This window comes from Haliaeetus albicilla, chromosome 17, assembly GCF_947461875.1.
Source record: "Haliaeetus albicilla chromosome 17, bHalAlb1.1, whole genome shotgun sequence".
NCBI lineage: Eukaryota > Metazoa > Chordata > Aves > Accipitriformes > Accipitridae > Haliaeetus > Haliaeetus albicilla.
Genome location: NC_091499.1, coordinates 12,868,224 through 12,892,750, shown reverse-complemented (window position 1 = coordinate 12,892,750; position 24,527 = coordinate 12,868,224). Strand labels below are relative to the sequence as shown.

At 46.2% G+C, this 24,527-nt stretch overlaps 1 protein-coding gene across 2 annotated transcripts in view; it reads left to right on the top strand.

Annotated features, from left to right (window-relative positions):
- Nucleotides 1–780: 780 nt before the first annotated feature.
- Nucleotides 781–24,527, top strand: part of BACH2 (BTB domain and CNC homolog 2) — a 197,100-nt gene continuing 173,353 nt past the window's right edge. For both annotated transcript variants that reach the window (XM_069804871.1, XM_069804872.1), the window contains exon 1: nt 781–852. The gene's annotated coding sequence lies outside the window, so the exon portion shown is untranslated. The remainder of the gene's footprint in view (nt 853–24,527) is intronic.

The window sequence follows — 24,527 nt, the reverse complement described above, 5'->3', positions numbered from 1 at the left end:
GCAGCGGCGCCGCCGCGATTCGCGGAGCGGCCGTACGCCGCTTTCTGCGCGTAGCGGCCGGGGCGGGCGGGGGAGAGGGCGCTGCGCCGTTGGCGTAGCGTTATTGTGAATGGAGCGGGCGGCGGGGCGGGGAGGATGATGTCAGCCTGCGAATGTCAACAATGTAGCGATTGAGGGGCGGGGGCGGGCGCTGCGCCGGGGCGCGCGAGGCGGCGGGAGCGGCGGCGGCGGCGGGCGGGCGGCAGAGCCGGGCAACAGCGGCCGCGGCAGCAGCGCAGCGCCGCCTTCCCTCCTCCGCCTCCGCCGGGCTGCCACCGCCGCCGGCCCCGGGCGCCGCTCCGGCAGCGACACAGCCGCCGCCGCGGTGCCGCTCCCCCCCCCCCCCCCCCGCCTCCCTCCCTCCCACCCTCCGTCCCTCCGCTGCGGCTTTCTCTCCTCCTCCGGCCCCCCTGCCAGCCCCCTCCCTCTCTCCCTCCCTCCCTCCCTCCCTTCCCCCTTTATTTTTCTCCGCAAGACTTTGGCTCTGGAAGCAGCTGGTTCAAAGCAATCGCCATGTGATGAGCGTCTGGGTCGGGGTTTTTTTTTTTTTCGTTTGGGGGGGGAGGGTGCAGGTTTCTGACCGCAGAGAAATACTAATAAGAATTTCCGAAACAACAGCAGCAGCAACAACAGGAGCAACCCCCCCCCTCCCCAAACCTCCTCAGCTATAAGAGCCTTCCCCCCCCCCACTCCCCACCCCGCCCCGGGCCCGCTCCACCCCGCCCCGCGGCCTCCCCCCTCCCCCCTACCCCCCACTCCCCCCCACCAGGCTGCAGCGAGAGGGGCGACCCCCGAAAGTTGCGCGGAGGCGAGGTGAGTGCGCCTGTTCCGCGGCTCGGCAGCCCCGCTGGGGAAGGGGGGGCGAAGTTTGGGGGGGGGGGGGAGAGGCTGGCGGGGGGGGCAGCGTGGCTTCCCCCCTTCCTCCTCCTCCTCCCCGAGCAGCTGTTGCGCGGGGTTAGATGGGGGGGGGGGCTGCACCCCCGCCCCCGGAGCGGCCGCGGGCTTTGCAGGAGTGCTGCTGGCTTATTCCTTCAAGTGGGAAACACGCGCGTTGCGTAACGGGGAATGCGCGGCGGGCGCCGAACTGTCCGTGTGTGTGTGTGCGCGTGTCCGTGGACGCGTCTTTGCGCCCCCCCCCGCGCTCCGCTCCGCAGGGCCGGTCAGGCCGGCAGCCGCTCGGGTCACCCCCCCCGCGAAGGGCCGTCCCGGCCCCTTCCCCCGGCCACCTGCAGCCGCTCGGGGCGAGCGGGCACCGCACCCCCCGAGCGTGTGTGTGTGTGTATCCCGTGTCCCCCGCCCCGTTTTTCTAGGTTTGGGGCGAGATGTGAAGTCCGATAACAGTTTCTTGGATCATTAACGCGTAGCGTGTAGGCAAAGGCAGCGCGCCGCGGAGACGCTGGCTGTCATGAAAGACGCGAAGTGTGAAATCATGCCTCTCCTTTTGTGGAGCAGGCTATTTTGGTAGTGCAGCGGGTGTCTTCGCTTAAAACGCTTCGGTTACCGTGAGATCATCGTGCCCTTGTTGCTGAAGCCCCGGCAGCTCCGGAGTAAAGCCCGGGTTTCGTTCCTTAATAATAAACGCGAGGCGGGGATGGCATCTTACTAGAATTACTCTTTAGGATGTTGGAAAGATTGGGAAATTACAGTGCTGCTGTTTGCTCTAGTTGAAGCCGTGTCAGTGTTTTCGTGATGAAAGCCCCTTTTCGAAGACTTTGGAACTGTCGCTAAACTTGTGCATATTTTAATTTGGTATTCTGGGGCTCAAGCTAGAAACAGGTCGGGTTTTTATGAGGCAGGGAATTGTCTGAGATTCTGCTGTAGATGGGGGAATGCTCTGCAGTTTGAGGAGGGTAGTGGTGGTGCTTGGGTAAATTGACTTCTTCAGGTATGTAAATACTGAAATTTGAGATAATCGCATTTGATGAGATGGATAGAATAAAACGATAGGGTTGCGTGTTAAGCCGTTGTCTGCGGGGCTGTTGTAGCAGCAGCCTGAAACTGGTGTTTTAGGAGTCTTTACTTCTGACAGAGAGAAATAAAATTCCACTTCAGATGTGGGCTTGTTCTTTTAAAAGCCCGTGTTGCCTTTTGTGTCCACCCGCCTGCCCCCCATCAGTGGTATCTGGACGCTTGTGCCACAAAATAGATCGGCGTTGTACTTCCCTGCGGTGTATTGAACCTGTGCTTTCAGCATCGTTTTTCACATTTGACCCTCCAGCTTCAAAGGCTGTTCTGAAGGTGCTCTGCGAGAAATGGAAGGAAGCCGTGACTAATTGGAAAAGTAGAGGATTGAAAAATCAGGATCAGAGGTCTAGTTTTCCTCTTAGTTTGCTCTGTAGCGCTGGACGAGCCATTCAAACAGATGTACGCCAGTAGACTGAGCTGTCAAGTGGGCAAGAAAGGTCCCTAGTGATTTTGGAGATGGGGTGGTTGTCAGGATATTTAGAGATCTTTTGCAGAAATCCTCCACAGAAGCAGAGTGTGCATTTCTGGGCAACGCTGGGCAAGTCTGCTCTGTAATTTGTTCTTAAACAACTCAATTTTTTGAAAAGTTTTACAATTGTGAGGAAAGGTGCGCACAGAAGGCGCACAACTGATGCACGTGCTGACAGATCCCAACTGGTTAATCGTCAGCAATTGTTTATGCCCGAGTATCTCACACTGGGACACAGTGCTGGGGCAGGTATTCCTAGTCCCTTTCTGACCTGGAGGCACATCTCAAACATGTGTTGGTATTAATGTCGTGCACCCTGGCAGGATGCGCTAGTGATGTAGGTGGGACGCCCACCTCCCCTTCCCTCCTTGCTTTCTGTTGTTCGTTTTGCAGCAAGAAAACATTCGCTGTTCACTCTTACGTTCTGGGCATGGAGGAAAGTTAGAGACAGCACCTGAGTTGCTAGCTGAGAAGAATAACAGTCCACATACCAATAAATAGGTATTTTCACGATGCTCCTAATATGAGGAGATTCTGCTAAATCTTTGACATTGTAGAAGGCCTCAGAGACTCATTGAAATTAATGAGTTTAATAAAATCTCCATACTATGTAGCAATCTTACGTATCTCTTTCCGTGTGTGCATAATTAATGACAAAGAGAGCTGAAAATAAAACCCTGTATAGATGATGTGTAGTGTGGAATATGTGACAGAAGTTGCTTGCCCTTGCTTATTTTAAAACTTTCATTGCTTAATTTTGTGTTCTGAAGTGCCATAGCTATTTTTCTTAATGATGCTGCAGTATGATTGCCAATTAGTTATTTTCCTCAAGGTTTTCTCTAAAAATATCATCAGCCATGAAAAACAAAAAAAATCAGTGATCAGGGTTTTTTTGTGTGTGGGTTTGGTTTTTTGTTGTTGTTGTTTTTTAATCCAAGAAGAATAAAAAAAGAGATGTTTTCTCATTGTGTGCCTGTGACATTCTTTTGGTGTAGGACTTCACATACGCATAGATAAAGAGGAGACCTTTAGAGCATAGCTAAGAGATGTTTATGGTGCTAAGCAGAAAAATGAGATGTGTAATGTTAATATATGCGAAGTAATCATTTTGGTGGTAATGACATTTTTATGTAATAAACTGTTGCTGTAAATTGAATAGCATTTATTGTGTGATGTGAACAGAGTCTCTGTGATTTTAATTCAGATGGTATGAACGTGGTTTATATATTCAAATCAAAATGTACGTGCCTTTTTACTCAAAGGAATGCTCTCTGAATGGCTTCTTAGTTTACAAGTTGCATGAACATACCTGTAGTGTTTAGCAGATTTGACTTACGTTTGAAGGCATGCATGCTTCTGTCTTTCACCTCTGGGTCTGAATTTCCAGCTCGGCTCATTTTGGGTGTGATGGTCTTATACTAGTGGTTTCTGAGTTGAACTGTTAAGGGCAATATACCACTCCTTCCATTAATGTGTTGAAGAAAATTTGGATTTAAACTTAAAGCTTTCTTGGACTCTTAAGTCTGAGTTATTCCTGCTGCTTTCAGTGTTCCTCCTGACTACGGATGCTTTAGAGAATGTGGAAGAGAGTCTTTCTGATATTGCAGTTCTTTACTGATATTTGAGTAGGTGCCTAAATGATTTTGTTGTAGTAGCTGAATGGGCAGTAGGTTTCTACCCCCAGTAACTCCCTAAGGTTTTCCAGAATAGTACTCAAACTGCTAGTTCAGTTTTTTAAAAAAAAATGGTCATCATTGCTTTAAATTCAGCCAAAACACATTAACCTTGACAGCTGCCTGAATATTACACATTCATGTGAAGCTTGCGTCAAGAAGATGTAAAATGTATGAATATAGCCAGCTGAGTTGCAATGCGTTCATTTTACTTTTTAGTTAGGCAGAAACATCTTTGTAGTGGATTGAAAAGAGCACTACTTACTGTGCCGGTCTTGGACTATAAATTGTAATTTTGAAGCAGGCAGGCAGCGGAATGAATACAGAAGGCTTTGTCGCCAGTGATGGACTTGAAGTTCTAGTAACTGATGGTATTGATCAGAGAGCAACCACATGTTCAGAACAGGTAAATAAAAAAGAACGAAGGAACAAGTTTGAGAAAACCTTTATACTAAAAGTTTACATGTACGGCAGAACTTCGACCCGTCAAAAATCGGGCTTGGAAGGCTCCTCTGCTTGATTGTATTGATCTTTATGCAGAAAGAGCCACGGCAACAACCTGAAGAACACCAGCTGCGCTGCACGGGCATCTCAGCAGATCAATAGATGTGTCCCTGTCTGGCTTGAAACAGGTTGCCTGCAAAAGCTCCCAATGCGGTGGGGGGCTGAACTGCAACTCCTGCGTGGGCGAGGGGGCTGCCAGGCGTGCAGCCCCTCTGTGTATAACCCCTCATCCCTCCTCCATCTCCTCTGCCTCTGCTCCCCCTTTGCTCTGGTGCAAACCTGCCCTTGGAGCAAGCCGGGACACTTGAGCGTCAGTGCCTCAAAGGAAGAAGGGAAGGAGGAGGTGGTGGTGGCTGCAGGGGCAAGAGGCACCGGGACCTGTGGTACGCCGTTTTCTTCTTCTTTTTAGTGTGAAAGGTGACCTAAAAGGGTCAGATCCTCCCAGATTTATTCCCAAGACCTGTAATTTGCATACAACTTTCACTGCTGTTGCATCAACTGAACAGATGCTTGAAAAGCTGTTAGGAACGAAAACCCTGGGAATTTCCAGTTTGCCCCTAGTAGGAGTTGAAATGGAAGCTGGAAGCGTATTTTTTTGCTCCTGAGCTTTGAAAGCACTCAGCCGGGCTGTGATGGGTAGATGGGTTTTGGTGCATAAGTTCAAAAGGAGTCTCCCTACTAAGAAAAACAGGAACTGTTCACTGCTTGTCACTGTGGAGGGTTTCTGGGCTGTGGAGCAGCAATTTTGTTTTTTGAAAAGAGGAAAAGCAGTTACGTCTGTTTGAATAAACAAAATGACCCTTGAGACTTAATCATAGCTACTTATTATAGCTGACATCCACGGAGGGTGGTTTTTTTTTGTTTTTTTTTTTATTAGTGATCGCTTTAAAATTTAAACTTGAACTAGGAAAACAGGAACTGTAGGTGTGGAGGTGTTCCTCTACCCCGATTTGCATGCAGCCTGTTTTTTATTTAGTGGGTAGGTGTGTTCAGTGTATGTGAGAGCAATTGAACATGTCAGCAGTTTCCTACAAGCTGCTCTTGCTGACTCACGTGTCTGGTGCAGCTTGGAGCTACCCTCGCTATAAACTATCCACAATAGGAGGCGCAGGCAGAGAGACCGTCGGTTGCCGAGCTGTTGTTCAAAGGTTATTTTCGGTTCTCCGGTCGCTGCTTTGCTGTGGGTTTTCTTCCCCAGAAATATCGAAATACACTGTTGTTTTGCCAGGCTGCCGTTCCACTAGGTGCCTAGTGTAAAACAGAAATCCATTGCGCTGCTGTGGAGGTTGTGCTCGGAAGTTCATCTAGATGCTACGGATGTTCAGCAGGATCAAACCTCTGGGGTTTATTTCGTTTCTTTTTTTGTGAATGGGACGTTACAAAAAAAAAAATTCCCTCCTGAGCATTGTTCCCGATTCGGATATGCCCAGTCCAGCGTATGAATTGTATTTTCCCTTGCCAATTGCAAGCTGTACAGTCTCCTACCCTCCGCCCCTTTTTATGGCAGAAATGTTCTTTAAAGCCAGCAAGGAATTCTGATTAAACTTTAAAAACCTGGTTTTAGCTATCTTTACTTTTCAGAATTTTGCTGTTTCTTAGTCCAGTTTTTATCTCCTGTGTGGCAATATCGCTGGCCATTAGCGTGAAAGGATTCTTTCATTTGCGTGAAGATGAAAACTTACGCTCTTGTACAAGTGCTTCTTTATTTACAGACTCTATTCTGATTACTCGTAAGGATCCTAGAACGATAGCTTCTGCTGACTGATGATTTTTAACTGATCTTGTTGTGGTTTTTCTTCTTCTCTCCTTTCTTTTTCCTTTCTTAGTCGATCACAAAAGCATTTGCAGAAGCGGAGTGCATTATCCATCTGTAGTTCTGGATTTACTGTCATGGAGTTTAGATTTGTAGTCCTCTTGTGTATTTTTCTTCTTTTTGTGGAATGGGGTGAAAAATAAGCGATCACTAAAAGCGTGGTAAAAAAAATCAGCTGGTATAACACAAGCTTTAGTAACAATAAGGTGAGTTCTTGTCACTTGTTTTGTTTTCAGTCAACTACTTTGACCAGTAATGAATAGAAAACCACATTGAGAGCTTTGTAACGCTTAAAGAAAATGGGTGTTCTTGGTTTCCGCCAATACAAATGACTCATCAGTATCAGTAGGGTTTCTACTTCTAATAATAAAACTGTGGAAGACCTTTAAAACGTGTGGTTTTGGCCCCTACTCTTAGTGAAAGGTTGGAAAATATTACTTTGAACTTTTTTTTTTTTTTTTAAGTTATGGAAGCTGTAGTGCTTTGCTGTGCAACAGTGAAAGATCTTGTACCGTCCCCAAAAAACCTAATCGTACCACTGCTTGTGGTGCTAAAATCTTTCCCTCTCCTGTCTCCTCAGTGTTTTGTGTTTCACCGCAGTGACTATTGCTGACGCTTAGCCTCGATGTCAGAGATGCGCATCTGGAAAATATAAGCTATTTATGTCGAGTGGGGGAAGACTTGGCACGCTACCTCGTCTTGTCGAGCTGCTGTTCTCCACCTCTCTTCCACTCCAGTAAAGAGAGGACAGTAAGATTGCTGAGTGGCCTGTATTGCTGTTTGAGCTGGGGTCAGAGGATCCAGAAAGTAAACAGAAAATAGGAGTTGAAGAATAAACAACGACTGCAGGATGTATCTGTCATTACCTAGGAGGAAATGCACGTCTTCCAGTATTGAAAGTGATACTGAAAAAAGGGCAAATCAGAAAGTGATCTATTAAATTCTTCTCTTTCTCTTTTTTTTTTTTCTTTTTAGGTATTAGTTTTCAAATGTGCTGGCATCCTTCTAGCTGTTTACCTATGAGGCTGGAATCTTTTTGTAAAGATTCTGTCCCGTGTTCAGTGCAACAAAGCAAGCCCTAGCGTATACTGCGTTTTGTTTGAAACTGTACCTTGTAGAATGTGAAGTTATTTTGTTTTCATATAAGCAGAGCATGCCCTCCATGCTGTTATAGTATATCAGATTTTAATTCTTTATGCAAGATATTCTACTTTTAATGGTAGTCCAATCAGTGGCTCCTGATCTGCTGCATTAATATATAGTGTTGCTGCCTGCTTTCAAGTTGCCTGTGTTGTTATAAGATTTAAAGACTATAAATGAGGCAGAGCTAGTCTTTTCTTCCCTGTTAAGAGTAAAAATTCCAACATTTATGAAACCTCCATGTTTACTTTCTCTGTTGTTGCAATATTTATAGTAGTAAGTTACTCCTTATAAGGATGTGATGGTTCTTTGTTTCTTATTATTCTGTTTTAAAAGCAGAGTATGCTTTTTACAAAATCCATTCTCGGACAAATCCTCAGTAAATCTAGACCTATCCCAGCTCCCTCAGTGTGAGCAGGTATCTTTTACCACTAAATATTTAAATGTATTTATGTAGTTAATTTGGATTGTGCTGAAATACCTTGGATGTGTTTGTTCGTTTCTTGGATAACCAGACTGTGATGGAGAATCTTTGTTTTGTAGCTTCTCACTGGAAGAGGCGCACTAAAAATAGAGGCGCAGAAGCCTGTGGAGATAGAACTTTGAAACATGTGAAAATCCAGTTGTTTGTTACATGGCAACAATAAGGGAGATTTTACTGTTTTCAGATTGGTATAGCAGAAAAGGCCAACTTCCAACTTAAGGGGTTTATTTATGGACAGTTCTTACTGAAGTTCACAGAAGAATAATCAGTAAGGACTGCAAATGACAGTGTTGGTGGTTATTCAGAGTTCAAGAGGACATAGGTTCAGCGCTCTGATTTCAGCTTGTCTTTAGAAAATCTTGCCATCAGAAGTGTCATGAGGGTTGTGTTGTGACGGATGAATATCGTGTCTAAATCTCATCCATCTTCTGAGCTCTGCTAACTCTGAAACGGGTTGTGTCTCCAAAATCACGGGGGGCTGGACCTGTGAAGGGCAACAGACGCTGTCGCTACTGAATTTTGAGACTCTGATTCTGCTCTGCATCATCTCCTTTCCTTGCTTTGCACTTGCCCCGGCACCTGTCTCATCCCACAGTGGGCCAGCCCTGAGAGCTAAATTGGCAGAAGATTATTCATTGTATGTGTAGGGTTAGTTTTCTGCTGGTCGAGTTTACTGCAGGGTCTGGTAAGGGACCAAATGAACCCAAAATTTGTTAAAAGACCTGGAGCTGACCATGGGACACCTGGCCCTCAAAGCACAATGACCATCAAATCATCATGCCCCATCTCCTGAAGGTCACTTTTGTCTTGCTTTCGCAATGTGGTGGTACTGCAGAAAACCACGAGCAGCCTGTGCCCAGCCTAACCTGTGGCTTGGCAGTAAGAGCTTGCTGCCAGGGCACGAGAGGTTCGGGCCATTTAATTTTGGCTTGTGTTTGCAACAGACAATTGAAAGAAACGTTGGAGGAAAACAGAACTCAATCAAGCAAGTCTTCTACGTTAACAAAATGCAAAAGTACTATCTTTTGCAAGTATTCAAATAACTCTGTTGTTATTCCAACCTGGTTCTCGTTGCTTCTGGCCTGATGTGACCTGGTTGTGTCACCTATCACCCAGCTGTGATGAGCTCTTGTGAATTCAGATTTCAAACCTAAGTCATAGCTGAGGAGATGAGCAGACCTGGTGACTGTGGAGAGATTTTTGAACCAGGTGGCTGCAGTCCTAGACCCTGAGGTCTTCCTTGCAACCTTTTATCACCCTGAGGCTGGCAAGTGTATGCACTCAGAGATGCTGAGTAAAGAATTCAGCAGATGATCAGAGCAGCCCTGATCGGCTTGAATTGGCTCAGGTGAAGGAGGGAGTCAGATCTCATCCTTCATAATGTTGGGAGCTGGCAACCTGTTCTGCTGCTGGGTGCAGTGCAGGAGGTTCTGCTTGGCCGCGCACTTGTTGGACTTTGCTGAGGTGTGTCAGTGAGCTAACCTGAATTTAGATCTCATGGTAAATCATAAAATTGTTGCGTAGGTTGTCGTAGCTGGAAGTTCATGGGCAGTGCAAATATAAGCACTCTGCAAGGAAAATTTTTGTTTGTCTTTTTCCCCTTCTTGTTCCTCTTCGTTTGTCTTATTATTAGACTAAAAGTAGAGTCAGTGATTCATTCAATAATCTGTTTCTTGGACAGTTAGTCATCTGCCAATTTGTGTTAACTTTCCACTTTGTTCAGAAAGTGAGTAATGCTTAATGCACTAACCACCAGATTCCAAGCTTAAGAAGCTGTGAGCATCATTCAAACTGCCTCCAAACTTTCTCTTCAAAATTTTTACCATTCCCTAAGATCAAAGCAAGTAAGGTCTGGCATGCAGTGTGGTACAGCTACAGTCCAATTGCTGTGTCTAGCCCCAGTTATTAAGGCAAAACACAAGGTTGCAAATGTAATTCACAAGTTCTGTTGTACACCAACCCCTGTATTACTTAATCAGTGTAATGCTTCTTCTTGTTCTTCGCAAGTCTTTCTTTCAATAGATAAGTATTGCCTCCTTATTTCCCTCCTTCGCCCCCCCCATCATGACTTTGTTAATTTATATTGTTCCCTACCTCAACAAATTGTGATGCTATCAAGACTACTTTAGTGAAAATACCTTGCAAGGAAAGCTGGAATTGGTATTAGCTGCCTGCTGCAAATATTTCTGGTGCTTTTCATGACTCTTTTTGGTAGAAAAAAATGATTGTGCTGTTGAAGTGTTACCTATATAGAACTCGAAGCTATAAAGCCTTCCTATAGCGAATGGGTACATATTTTGATCTTAAGGTGACGCCAGTCATTTCTGAAGACGAACAGAGGACTTGTTTGAATCACTTGAGAATTTTTTTAACTACTTTTTTCTTTCTTAAGGAAGCTGGAGTAGCATAAAGAGTAACAAGGTCGGTAATGTCACGGGAGAACTTTACAGGACCAAAGTCTTTACAGTCTGCTCTAAAATAACATGAAAGGGCCGACTACTGCGCCCAACAGCAAAGGAATTCAGAGTGCGGGAGGCACTTGAGTGCTATGGGGAGGGTGTGTGTGTGCAGGGGGTAAGGTGAGGTGGGGGTGGTAAACATGAGTACCGAAAGTGGTTTGCTTAGCCCAACACCTTAATTATTCCTTCCGCAGGCACCTGTCGTCCTCCTCCTCCCCTGCAACTTCAGTCCATTTCTTGCAGCGAAGTCATCGTCTCTGTGTGTGATTATCCTGTGGTGCAGATGGTTTTAGGGTCTTCCCGGTGCCACAGTTCTATAAACGGGCAATGCAAAAGCCGGTGGATGGGAAGGAATAGCCTTCGGTTGTAGGGTCTGTAGGCAGCCCGTGGCTGCCTCCTGCTGCGGTGTAACGGGGTCAAAGCAGAAGTCTGTTGTGCTCTGCTATTGTCAGAATAAGAAAAAAATGGTTTGGTCTTGAGGAGAAGGTAGGGGAAGATCTATTTCCCCATTCCTAGAATCCAATTCCAGTCAATGTAAATACCTGAAAGGTCCTGGTAGCCGTGTTCTAGCGTGAAGAAATACAGCTTCTGAAAGGTTTTTCCTTGCAGTTTGACTTGGCACACCAGTGGGTTTGAACAGTTTGGTTAAGCTTTGGACAAACAGCCATGCTGGTTATTTGAACACCAGCCTTTGAGACTTGCCCATCCTGATTACCTGCACGTTTTCCAACATCAGCAGTGTTAGTTAATGCACTTGCCTCTTTAGACTGATTGCAACTATCATATTTAAAAAATTACTTGTTTCTGGTTTGGTTTCAGCTGTTGAGCTTTCCTTTTCAGGAGCGATGCTGGATCAGAACTTGAAAATTTCTTGGATATGTCTGCTTCTCAGTTGGCTCATGTGTGAGCAGAGCTTTCACCTGCTTTTGGTTGAAAGGCATCCAGGAGCCAACCTGTACAAGTGCTGCTCCTTGCCTGATTTCAAACAAAAAAATTAAACCACATAGGATTGTGTACGGAGGGACCCAAAAGCTGTACCAGAGTAGCCTGAGAAACTGCCCCTAAGATTACCATATTACAAAATTGCTCCATTGTTTACCAAAAATCAAAACTGGCACCTTCCTGGGAGGCCCTGAACCAACGGAGGGGTCTCAGCTGCCCGCTGCAGCCCCCTGCGGTTGGCAGTGCAGGTGACCGCACCGGCGGCAATCCTGCGCTCGACGGAGAGGGAGCTGCAGGTAAGCGCCCGGTTGGCCGAGCCATCGGCTGCTGAACCCCCTCCGCTCTCCCCCACCCCACATAGGATGCCTGTGCCCACACCAGCATTGCTTTTAGGTTTCTGATGTAAAGCTTCAGAGCACTATGGAGCAGCTTGACTCCTTGCTAGTTTTGGGGAGGGGAAGAGAAGAGCAAGGGTTGAGGTTGGTGGTGCAGCTAGTGGTTGGGTTCGGTGCGCTCCCTGCACCTGTGACTCGAGCAATGGCTGGTTCACTGCCTGAAGTTGGTTTGGATTTTGGTTAGGTTTTTGGTTGGGTTTTTTGGGGTTTTTTTGGTTTTTTTTTTGTTAAGGAAGTAATCCGCCCAGAGGTGAAAATTGGTGCTGTTTCGTTGGATTATGAGTAAACCAAAACTGCGAGGAGTGCCTTTGCTTCCAGCCTTTTGCTCCTGACCTCCGGCGGTCAACGCCGGGTGACCGACCCTGAGCGCCGAACTGATGCCGGAGGAGACGGGCACCTCCCGGTCACAGGGGTGTGCAGCGTTCGGGGGATCGCTTAATCACCGGGTTTGGCACTTCGAGTTTTGGGGCACCTGGACGGGGCAGAGGAGGCTGTGGGATTTACAGCCGTACTTGGTCTAACACCTGGCACAGCTGCTTTCTTTGGCTGGTTAAGAGTCTGTGGGGTGAAGGAGGGATGACCAGGCGCCCAAGACCTTGCAGTTGCTGAAACCCAGATAAAGGCAGTGTTGACTGTTGCAAAGCTGAAACTGTATTCAGAGCATTTTTATCTGAGGAATATATATTTTTTTTTTTTTTTCCCTCTGCCTACCTTCCATTTGTTTCCTGCCTGTAAAGTTTAGGACATTCCCGTGAAGTCGGGCACACCGGTGTCATCCTGGTGCGCAGAGAGAGGTGCCCGAGGAGCCGCAGCCGGGCGAGGGTTCTCCCGGGTATTTACGGAGGACTGTCTCCTGCCCCGACTCGCTCTGCAGGTGCGCTGCTCAGTCGGTTAAAGAAACCGCGAGTTGAAGTGATCGCTGGGGTGAAACAGTTTACAAATAGCTTTTCAGTGTTTGTTTTTAACTCCTTCCCCACCCATGGGCCCCTCCCCTGGCGTATTGGCGAGGCTGAAACGGCTCAAGGAGGGAAAATCGTTGTTGCAGAATATGCAAAGTGCCCCAAGAGTTTCCAGAGGACCCTCGGACAGCGAGTTGCTTTCCTACCAGCAGAGATCCTGCACCTCTTCCTTCCTCCAGCCCCACTTGTTCCCTTCTGCTCCTTTCTTATTTGGGATTTATGGGGGTAAAACTTCTTTTCTGGTGGCTGCTGGGGTTTTTTTGGGGGGAAGATTGCATGGTTGGGGTTTTTTTGTTTTTTAAGGGCTGACCACTGATGAAATGATACCGATAGCAATGCATTGGAGCACCTGCGAGGAGAGCCCCCGAGCCAGGTCCTGCTGCCCGGACAGTGGCTCCCAGTGTCCCCAACAGTGCGGTCCCTGCGGCCAGGCACCTTCTCTCAGGCACCTGTCATGTGCCCTTTTTGCCCTAATTTTAGCTGATTTCAGAGAAGTGATCTGAACCATGCTGCTGCGTCTGAGCACGAGAGGAAATTTAGACATTTCTCTCTCTCAATCTCTCTTTTTTTTTTTTTTTTTTAATTTAAAATTTTCCTAACCCATGTTCAATCACCTATGGAAAAATCTGGTCAAAAAGGTGAAATTTCTTTGCTGGGTGTTTAATCTCAAAACCACAGCTCCCAACACCCAGGACGCACTAGTGGCAATGCCCTGCTTACAGCCTTTTTCCAGCGCTGCGGAGGTGTGGGTAGGTGTGCGTGGAGCGGAAGAAAGGGAAGGGGCACGGATGGGATGGAGGGGTCTCTCTTGCCCCTTGGGCTGCTTTTCTGGTTTGCTTTTTAAATTAAAAAAAAAAAGAGAAAAGAAAGAAAGTCTGGCTGCCTGCGAAGTAGGTTAATCATTGCAGAAAGGCTCAGCGCTGGTACTGCGCGTATGTATTTTCACACGTGTGCCGATGGCTTGCGTGCGTACTTTGTGGCTGGCGCAGCGTCGCTGGAAAGTATGTGGGAGCGCGCCTGCTTCCTCCGAGGCTGCCGCAGGTGGTCGGAGGAGGGCGGGGGGCGGTGGGGGGCCGCGCGGGGCGAGGTTCGACACCCGCTTCCTTTGGCGTGTGTGTCGCGCGCTCCAACCCGCCGCCTCGCCGACAGCCGGGCGGCTGCAGGTCGCGCCCGCGGCGTGTCGCCTTTGCTCTTACCGATTTGCTGCTGTAGGATTATGACTAAGATTGTGGTTTAATATGCCCTTTTTAGGTATGCGAAGTGTTTAAAGTTATCTACTGTTGCATTTCTTCTTTTTTCTTTCTTTTTTTTTGTTTGTTTTTGGTTTGGGTTTTTTTTTTTTTTGCCATGGCCTTTTCTACCTTTAAAAGTTTCCACAACTTTTAGAAGGCGAGAAGGGTAACTTTATTTTAAAAGAAAAAGTTTTCCCTGGTTGTTACTCGTCAGCTACAAGTATGCGTTTTTTGCCTCTCAAAGATCCTTTTTTGAGATAAAATAATTTCGTAGCCTTTAAGGTTTAAATATCTAATACAAACTGTTGGTGAGCCTTAAAACTAAATAAAAAGAAAGCTTGAACACCTAGAATTTGTGAGGAGACTCTTTCTCTTTAGACAAGATGTCTGCATTCTGCAGCCGTACCCCAAGAAGCTTGGTGTTAACATTTGCAAGTGCAGATTCGTTTCCTTGTAATTTTGAAATCTTTACTTGAGGGCCTGTAATTTTCCTCAACTGTTCAGGTGCTTTTAATGCCTTGGATATTTGTCGAGCGTATTGCATGTGTGCTCATATTCCCTTACGTTTCAGATGAAATGCTATAGCCTTGCAAGCTACACTGCCATCATGCTAGTGGTGAAGATAAAATTGCACGTGCTGGCTTGGGGAGGAGGTGGGAATGGAAGGAAGCAGACCTATACTTACAGGTACATCTGATTGATGTAACACCCTTCTTTCTTAGCAGATCGTGCAGCTTTAGTGCCCACTGATTACCTTTTTTTTTTTTTTTTTTTTTTCAGTTCACACACTGTTCTGCCATGGAGCAGGATAGAGTTTACCTATTCATTTTATTGAAGAAAAGGGTGTTTTCCCCATGGAGGTACCTGGAATACCTGGCATCAGCTCGTGGTTGACAGGAGCTCCAAATGCTCTGCTCCAGGGGAGCTTAAGCGAGTTGAGCTGTTAAATGTAGCTATTAGATATCAAGCAGAGGTGTAGAGCAGTCTTTCTGATGTTTGTGCCACCTCATATGCCATTATTAATTGAGACTGCAACTAAAGGACCCAACAGTAGTTCTAGACTGTGTGTTTGACACTTTTGAAAACGTTGATATGCAACCATTGTGGAAGTGTTAAGGCTTGATACATGTTTTGAAAAGGAGTAACTGCAGGGAAGTTTAATGCCCCACAAAGGTGTAGTGAGATACGTGCATCATTAGCAAAGTCATAGAGAATTAAATTGATGTAGTTTGGGAAAAGGTGCTGAAAGGCTTATAGCACTTTGGCTCAACTTCATCTCCTGCAGAAAGACTGCTTAGCTGTTGTTTCTTGTGTATTATTTGCTTTGGACTTGAGGTGGCTGGTCTTTGTAACCCTTCAGTCTGTGTGCCAAAATCCTCGTATAGATCAAGTCTCCCTAGTGTCCCTCCTTGAGCAGGAGCTCCAGGAGCAGCTCAAGTTGAAGGTGCCAGTCCTTCTCTGGAGGATTTGCTGGTCAGTGCTTGGGGCTGCCTTGCTGGTGGTCCTGGGGGCTCAGCAGCTCCTGTGGACTTCACCCATCTCCGTGCCAGCGGGGTGATGGCAGGTCCCTGCACCAGCGGAGCCCCCTCACCTCTGGGGTGATGCAGTCTGTGGGAACAGCCCCTGAATTGCTCAGGAGGCAAAGACTGGCCACCCTGATTGAGGGGCTGTTTGCAAAAAGGAACAGGATGAGGGAGGTTGAGTTGAAATAGCCATAAATGTTGAGTGCAGCTGCACGGCTGGAATTGTTGGATTAGAAAATGAGAGAGAAGGTCATGAAAGCCAAGAAGCAGCTGAGAAAAAAAAAATCAGAAATTACACAGAGTAAAAAATGAGAAGACAGTCAAAGCCCTGTCCTCTGTCACGTTGGAAAGGGGAACACATAATTAAAACCCCCATGTTGGAGTAGGTGATGTAGGAATTAAAACACATACCTGTTCCAAGTTGCTGCTTTCTACGCAGCCTCACCTCAAAATTACACAAAAAAAGAGCTGCTTGCGCACAGGAAACCATGTTTTTGACTAGAAGATACAGTAAAAAGACAGGGTGGGGCATACATGTGCTTTACTGTATGAAAGCAAAAGGAGAGGGTATGCTGCAGAGCATCGTGAGTCAATCCATGTTACTTCTCTCTCTTTTTCAAAATGGATTCAGGAGGTATCATGCTTTCAAGTTACGACACTGAGGCTTGAGCAGTTGGTGTGAGAGTTACAGTGTGCCATTTAAACTCTGCTGTTTTACCACCCATTTGGTGAAGAAGGAATTTTAACAGTTGCAGGGAGTTTTAAAACATTTGAGTCCTCAAAACAACACAAGCATTTAGTTCAGCACACAGAACTTGCATGCTGACCAGAGGCACATGGCAAATACAATTCTAAATTATTTTATTTTTTTAGAGGTCCTACTGGTAGACGTAAATGAAGCAGATCGAGCTCTCACCGTGGCTACAAGCTGTGGCACAAAAATTAGCACCACACTTTCCAGTGGAAGCAGAACAAAAATGTAAAGTCTGCCAATTAAATTGGAAACAGCTCTTAATTTCCCCTCTCCTCCTCCCCCAAAGGATGAATGGCTTACTCTTCTGGATGGAACTTTGTGTAATGACTCATAGTTTTATATGGATTAGTGTGAATATGTAGGTGAGGGAGACGCTGGTATCTGAGAAACTATATATAGTGTCTAGAAGTGTCCTGGAACACAGAATAAATGAACGTTTGATCTATTTCTCTTGCTGAATTAACGGAAACATAAATGCAGAATATCTTCCTCCCTTTACTCCCTCCCCTTCCAGCTATGTTTGGCAAGACACAGAGGAGCCTTATGATGAACAGAGAACGTGCCTGTATCGATAACTGAACTAGTCACTAAAATTAGGGTATCCCCTTTGCCCTGTCTGAAATATGCATGGACAGGGCACCAGGAGCCAGAAGCATGGCAGTGCAGACATCACCAGCGAGCGTGCAAAGTCTCTGTGGTACCCTTTCTGAGGTGGTTACTGTTTGGTAGGTTTCCAGCAGGGAAAGAAAGGCCCTTCCACCTCCTTGGTCCATGTCTCTTTGGTCAGACGACGCTGGTCTGTGCCTTACTATGGGCAGCAGCCAGAGGTAAGAGCATCACGCACCTTGCTCTTCTGGTGGCACCTTAACGTGCCTTGTGTTAGAGTGTGACACCATCGTACCTGCTGCTGTAAAGCCAGAGGTAGGGCAGCTGTGTTCGTGCTGGGCTAAGCCAAAATATTCCGGCTCTGCAGTCATATATAGCTGGTAATTTAAGCTGAAAGTGTGGGTTCACATGGGGCTTCTCCAGAGGACTGCAAAGTTTTCCATCTCATGGCTCCTGTTTCACTCTCCTCTCTACAACCATTTACTGTGCATCCGCTTGCACCAGAACAGCTATTAATAGCAGGAGCAGGGAAGGGATCGTCCCCCTGTACTGAGCACTGGTGAGGCCGCCCCTCGAGTCCTGTGTTCAGTTTTGGGCCCCTCACTACAGGAAAGACATGGAGGTGCTGGAGCGTGTCCAGAGAAGGGCAACCAAGTTGGTGAGGGGCCTGGAGCACAAGTCCTGTGAGGAGCGGCTGAGGGAACTGGGGCTGTTTAGTCTGGAGAAAAGGAGGCTGAGGGGAGACCTCATCGCTCTCTACAACTACCTGAAAGGAGGTTGTAGCGAGGTGGTTGTTGGTCTCTTCTCCCAAGTAACAAGCGATAGAACAAGAGGAAATGGCCTCAAGTTGTGCCAGGGGAGGTTTAGATTGGGTATTGGGAAAAATTTCTTCACCAAAAGGCTCATCAAGCATTGGAACAGGCTGCCCAGGGAAGTGGTGGAGTCACCATCCCTGGAGGTATTTAAAAGACGTGTAGATGTGGTGCTTAGGGACATGGTTTAGTGGTGGACTTGGCAGTGCTAGGTTAGCGGTTGGACTTGGTGGTCTTAAAGGTCTTTTCCAACCTAAACAATTCTATGATTCTAATAAATCCCATATCAATGAAACATTCAAGTTAGGGGAAAACAAAAAGGTGACAACTTTTTGTAAAGATGTTTCAAACTCAGCTATTTCACTGTGTTGCTCCTAAGCAAGGCTACAGAAATTTAAAGTGGAAGAAGTAGGGGGTCAGTGAATTGTGGTAGAGGAGAAATGGGATCAAGCAGACAGGGGAAGGTGGAAATGTGTTGAGCTGGCATTGCTGTAGATACACGCAGTGGGGCCTTCACCTATCAGTGTTGTTTTCTCTTCTTAGTCTGCAGCAATGCCATTTGCTCCCTGGGAAAAATGGTCTTCTATGTAGAGTCTCCATTAGGGGTAAAAGGGAGAGGGAGAGAGAAAACTGTTCTTATGTCCTTGTATGACAGTCGTACCTTAAAATTAGGCCTTACGTAAGGAACTGCCCACTTTGAGCAGTCGTCCAAAAATCTGACGTAGTTGGGTCCTCCTTTTTAGATTGTTCACCATAGCTTACTTTAGCATTTAATTGTAGGGACCTTATTTTTACATAGCAGACTTGCAGACACGTATTGTGCTAGCATAACAGTTGTTATCGGGTAGGAAGGCTGAAAATCCTGAGGTCAGTCCTGAGCTTCTGTCCTCTGCTTTCCCATGAGCTGGTCTTCTCTGGGAGAACCCTGGTGTGGAGACTCCTCAGTCCTCTGTAGCAGAAAACTTTGATTTTTCCCTTCAAGCAAGATGCCACACAAGTCTTACTCTCAGCGTGCCATGATACCCTGGGAACATTTTCTGGAGAAGGGGAAATGCATTTACATTAAAAACACACAACCAACAACAACAAAAAGAAGCAGCCGCTTCTCATATAAGTGGGAAGGAATCCCACAGTGTCTTCAGAGAATTAGATTTACTTGGTCATGTGCAGTATCTCAGACCTCCCACCATCGGATGTCAAGGAGGTCTGTCTTCCATTTTAAAACTAGTACCTGGCGTGGAATAGTTATACTAAAGTCCTATTGCCTAGAAACGCAAACATGGAGAAGTCAAGAATTCATGTCGTTTGGTGTAATTTCTTGAAAAGAGATTAGAATTCCAGTATTTGTCTTGGATCCCCGATGCAAGGCACAGGAGGGAGCGATGAGGGTATTTTATGATTAATGAGCCTTTCTGCATATGTTTCTCGTGCCTCTTGGCATTTAGTAGTCTCAATGACCTGGCTTTTTATTTCATTTTTCTCTTGTTGGCATTCTCATCAGTAGTCTCCTGAGGTGGAAGAATCTACCCTCCACCAGCGGGTCTCTTCTGGGCTGTGAGGGTGTGGGCCAGTGTACTACCCTCGGACTCCGCCAGTCGAGTGGGTTAGCGTTTCTGTCCCGTTCTACCATCAGCTTCTTTAGTTCTCTGCTTTGGCACAGAACAATTCCTGCAACACATAAAGCCATCGCCCTCACCTTGAAAACAGGATCCGGTTATGATGGGGAGCAGCGTTACGCTGAAACTGCAAGCCTACCCGAGAACAGGTTAATTTGGGTACCGCAGGAGCCTACCCGCAATAGTCCCTGTTCAGTGGGAGTCAGGTTTGCAGCCCAGGCTGGCCCCCGTGCATGGCGTGCCGGTGGTCCCAGCTGCTGCGGCTGCCATGACAGCCGTGTAGACCTGGCCCACACCAAAACGAAGGCCGTGGGAAGAAGCACTCTTCAGCTGCCTTTCTCTGTCCTCAAAAGAGGAGAAACCCAAGGTAACAACACGTGGTTCCTGGCACTTAGATGAGAAAGGCAGCAAGGAGGGGAAAGTGCTGTAGGGACCACGCAGCACAGTCTGTTGCAATCAGAGTTTTCTACCTTTATGGATCTGTGTGAATTTTAAGGACAGGCAGGAGTTTGGCTTAGACATGGGACTGATCCTTCATCTAAGAGAGCGTGAAGAACATCTGACGGTGAAGATAAGCAATTTACCCTTTCAGTTGGGAGCTTTCTCAACTGGTGGCAGGCCATGCATGGCACATCAATAGCTCTGCCTCCCCCGGGGCTTCTCCGTGCAGCTGCACACCATGTGCTTGTGTATGTGTGTGTGCTCACCAAGGAGGCGAGGGGGGAGTATTTAACCAGCTGCAAATCAGTGAATCAGTGCAGGGGAAATGATTTCCCTTGGGCAGAGGAACCCCGTGCCGGAGCGGAGGCCGAGTTTGGCAGTGGATCACCTGGGCTGGAGAAGGGACCCCCGGTTGCCAGGTCCCACTGAAGGAGTCCTGGGTGCTTTACAACCACTAGACAGCCGTCCGTGTCGTTTCCTATGCTGCTTCCACTGAGGTGTGGGGGGGAAACATGGGGACGGAGGGCTGGGGCATGAAGTGGTGTCTCTGTAGACCAAGAGCAGGGAGATGGAGGACTACTGAAAAATAATGGTGTGCTGCAGCTCAGGCGGCAGCTCTCTAGGGACTGGAGCACGAGAAGAGCATGGTTTGCTCTTCTGGCAGTAGGGCTTGTGCTTCCTTTCCTGCCTCTCTCTTTATTTGGAGAGTAGTCAAAAGAGAAGTAATCCGATCAACCTGCCAGAGGCCCTTCTTGCTTCTGCCTGGCTGAAGAGGCAACCATAGAAGTCTCCTCATTCATTCTTAACTCTTCTTTCTTGGCTGTTGATGCACAAGCAAGTTAGTCTATACCAGTCTGTTTTCCTCATATACAGGCAGCCTATCTCTATAGTAAATATTTTTTGTCTTTCTCTAACCCCTGGGTACAACACACCTGTTTTCTACAGCGATGCCTGTCATTTTAACTAATTGTGCTTAAATGGAGGAAGTCACCGAGTAGATGGAGGGTTTTAATTTCACTGAAGCCATTCAGGAAAAGCAGCTGGATTTCTATTCTGCATACGTCCTTATTCCACCCCACGCTTGACTAGTTTGGGAAGTGCTGTGGTGAGCACCCGACGGGGTGAGTTTTGTCACCTGTGTGAGTGGCTGGATGCTCATCACAGAGGCTGCAGGATGAAGCGTGCCTAAACGTCTGGGGCAGAGAAGGTGGCTCGGCTTCATTTTTACAGAAGAAGCCTTAGACATTTGCATGAGCCTTCTCTGCATCCTGCTGAGTAACCCAAAAGGGCGAGGCCTTCCAGGATAGAAGCTGTTGGAGAAAGTTACTAGCTGGCAGCCTGGTGCTTTGGGGTATAAGCATCCTCCTAAGAGCTTGGTTTCCAGCAGGGTGAGGCGAACAGAAGAGGCAGGATGGGGCAGGTTTTCCTGTGATTGACCAGTGTTCGTTTTCTTGCGCCTTGCCCTGAAGCTTCTGTAGCGCTGCTGCCTGAAGCTGATGGTGGGGTGGACCATGAGTATGATCTGAGAAGGCATTTTCTTGTGTACAGTATAAACAACTATCCTACAGTTACTGTTAAACATTGCCAGAAAGGTACGTTTCAAAGTCTTATTAAAAAGTCTGTAAACAAAAAGTACCAATGTGTGGGGAACGCTTAGCTTCTACAGAAATGAAAATTAGCAAAACTAAATGCAGTGTATTACATCCAGCAGGCCACTAGGCTGTATCCAGTGAAATAGATAAGGGGCTTGCCATTGATTGACAGGGTTGTAGATACACTGCATTGACCTGTGCAGATTTCGGGCCCCATCTCCTCCAAATGAGTAGAAAAGCTATAGTGAACATTAGCACAAAAGCTGTCATTCTCTGCATGGGACAGCTAAGACCATGCTTTCAAGTTCTGACCCAAATAATGAAACAATTTTCAATGTGTTTTTTGGTGATTATTTTCTTTGCCTGGGAAGGGCGTTGTTTGAAAATCAGCTGCTCATAAATATGTAGTGATGTCTTGGTGCTCTGGACAGTATTATACTGCTCTGAAAAACTTTAGGCAAAGCTGTTCCAATATGTTTCCTCTTGGATCCTGAATATGAGGAATACCCTAGAGGTAGGATGGTACATCAGATGTAACCCTGTTCGTGAAAAGAGGAGGATAACCGGCCTAGCAACATTGATGTAAAAAAATCACCCCTTCGGTGTAATGCTTTTGATAGGTCAAGGGAATGGCAGAGAGGTTGGTGCAGGTCATAACATGGAAGTTAAGCATGAGCGTGACCATTAGCTGTTGAGTCCGGCAAGGAAGGCACCCTATTTTGTTCGTATTGCATATGTTGTACTTTTCATTTCTTACAAAAAAACCAGATGTACCAATTTTAATGTACTGGACCTTTGCTTAGTTACGTATCATCTTTCTGGGAAAACCTACGCATAACAGCATTGTTTTAGTGGGCACAAATCCTTGCTTGGGCTACAAGCACATATTTTGCACAGGACACATTTTGGGCATTGCGCATGGAATTTTATACAGCAATTGTCCTCTTTGCTTTTATGAGTAAATTTTTTAGCACTGAAATATCGAGCTACAATACTGTGCTTTGTTGTGGGACTCACTGACCTTTGCCTTTAGTTGGAAAGGGGGCAGGAAATCTGTGTTTCCTAAAAGGTGCCTGAAGTCACAGAAGAAAGCAGTATCCCTTCTGCTAGCAGCGTATGAAATGACCTCTCAGTGCAAAGAGAAATAACTGGGGCCACATGAAAACCATGTGGAGGCTTGGCTGAGGGAAGTCAGCGATGATGGGAAGCAAACAAACAACAGGGAGCTGGGTGTTAATGTTGGTTGTGTCAGAGATGTAAACTCCTGTAAGTTGCGATAGTTGTGCTTATCAGGATCCACAGCCCATCTCTTATCAGAGCAAGCATGAGCCCATGGAGCAGATGTATACGCACTGCTTCAGAGGCAAGATCCAGTTGTGGGCAAAAGAAAGGGGGTCTTACAGGGAAGGGAAATCAAGGTTGTTGCCTCTTTCCTGACTCTTGGACTGTGTAAGAAAACAAAAAGCAATCCAGAATGGTGAAGACAAAACATCTCAGCCTCTCTTGCCAGTTGGAGAACTGCTAATAATGTTTATAGTCTTGGAACAAAAGACAACAAAACAAGTTACTTAAGAAAAGAATCCATCATTCTGACAAAAATAGAGCTTTCAGCTGGTTTTTTTTGTCTGAGCCTCTGTTTCTCCAGCCAATCAATCCTGTTACTGAATAAAACTCTGGAAATCAACTTAACAAGATTAATGCCTGTAAATATTTGTAAAACCTGTGTGTTATACAGTCTCTTTAAATGAGATTATGTCATGTTTATAATACTTGCTCATATTTTGTACCCAGTCTGGTCTAAAATTGAATAGTTTTCATTAATTTTTCTTGCTTGTTTAATTTCATGCTTAAACCAATAAGTTCCAAATCCGCATGACTGCCCACTTATTGTTACACTCGGAATAATTGCACTGAGTCACTGTGCATGGACTCGGATTGCCACAGGGTGTTAATACTTGATATTTAAGCAAGCATGTTTATCTGAAAGCTGGCTCATCAGTCTGTGGAATGCAATGTTTACTACATGGAAGTTTAGCGTAGAATGATTGCAGTCAGGGGATGTAGTCTGTGATCGTTAATAATGCCTAGAATTAGTGTTTGTCTTTTCAAGAGTGTTAGGGAAATTATCTGCTAAATGCGGGAAAATAAATGCAGGGAAAATAAGTGTTATGCTTTGAGAAAAGGGGTTTTGTGTGCATTTAATACAGTTATCTTAAAAGATTCTTTTCCTTGCCTTTGCTTTTTTTGTCCCAGTATCTGTTTTTTTGTCTATGCTGTGTCTTGAATGTCTTGTTTAACCAGAGGAGAATTGGGGATTATGCAAGCTAATGATCAATTCCCTTCATAAATTGAAAGATCTGTTTTTTCCCTGCCCAAGTTTATTTCCAAGGTTTAGTCCAACTGTTTATTTCCAAACGCTGATGTAAAGTTTTTTTTCCTAGTGAAATTTTCCTCTGTGGCAGAAGGAACCCCAGGGAAACTGACATTTGAAATGCCATTTCACCTTCGTTTATTTTGCTGATGTGTTTGCAGGTAGTTAAAATGCTGAGAAATTTAGCAGCAGCATCGCCTGCTGCAGTGTGTTTTACAGAAGGAAAACAAATAACGAAGTGGGTGATGGCTGTTCGTTTACTTGCACCTTCTGCTGAAAGGTCGTTCACCAGTCCTGAAGGAAGCAACTGGTGCTCTGCAAACCCTTGGCACGCAGGTGAGAGCAGAGAACCCTTCCCCTACCAGATTCCCTGCACCAGCAGGTCACGGGCTGCTCGGCCGCTCCGAGGGGTATGTGCTGGGTAAAGCCTGCAGAGCTTTTCTTCCTCAAGCAAGGTGGATAATTTCATGTAGGACTTCGAAAGAGCCGATATTCGGGTTTTAGCAGGAAAGCATAATTTTCTAAACTGCAAAGGGTCCACAGTTCTTGCTTTTGGGATTACTAGCTAAGCGTCAGCAGCAGGCTGGATTTAATTTTTTACAGGAGAAGCATCTGTGCAGTTCTGCAGACTGAGATAAAGCAAATTTCGGATTGGAAATCAGATGAGTTTGTCAGTCAGAATAACAGTATTGTAGAGCTATGGGTAAGGAGTCAGCTAGCACTTCATTCTTTGCAAAA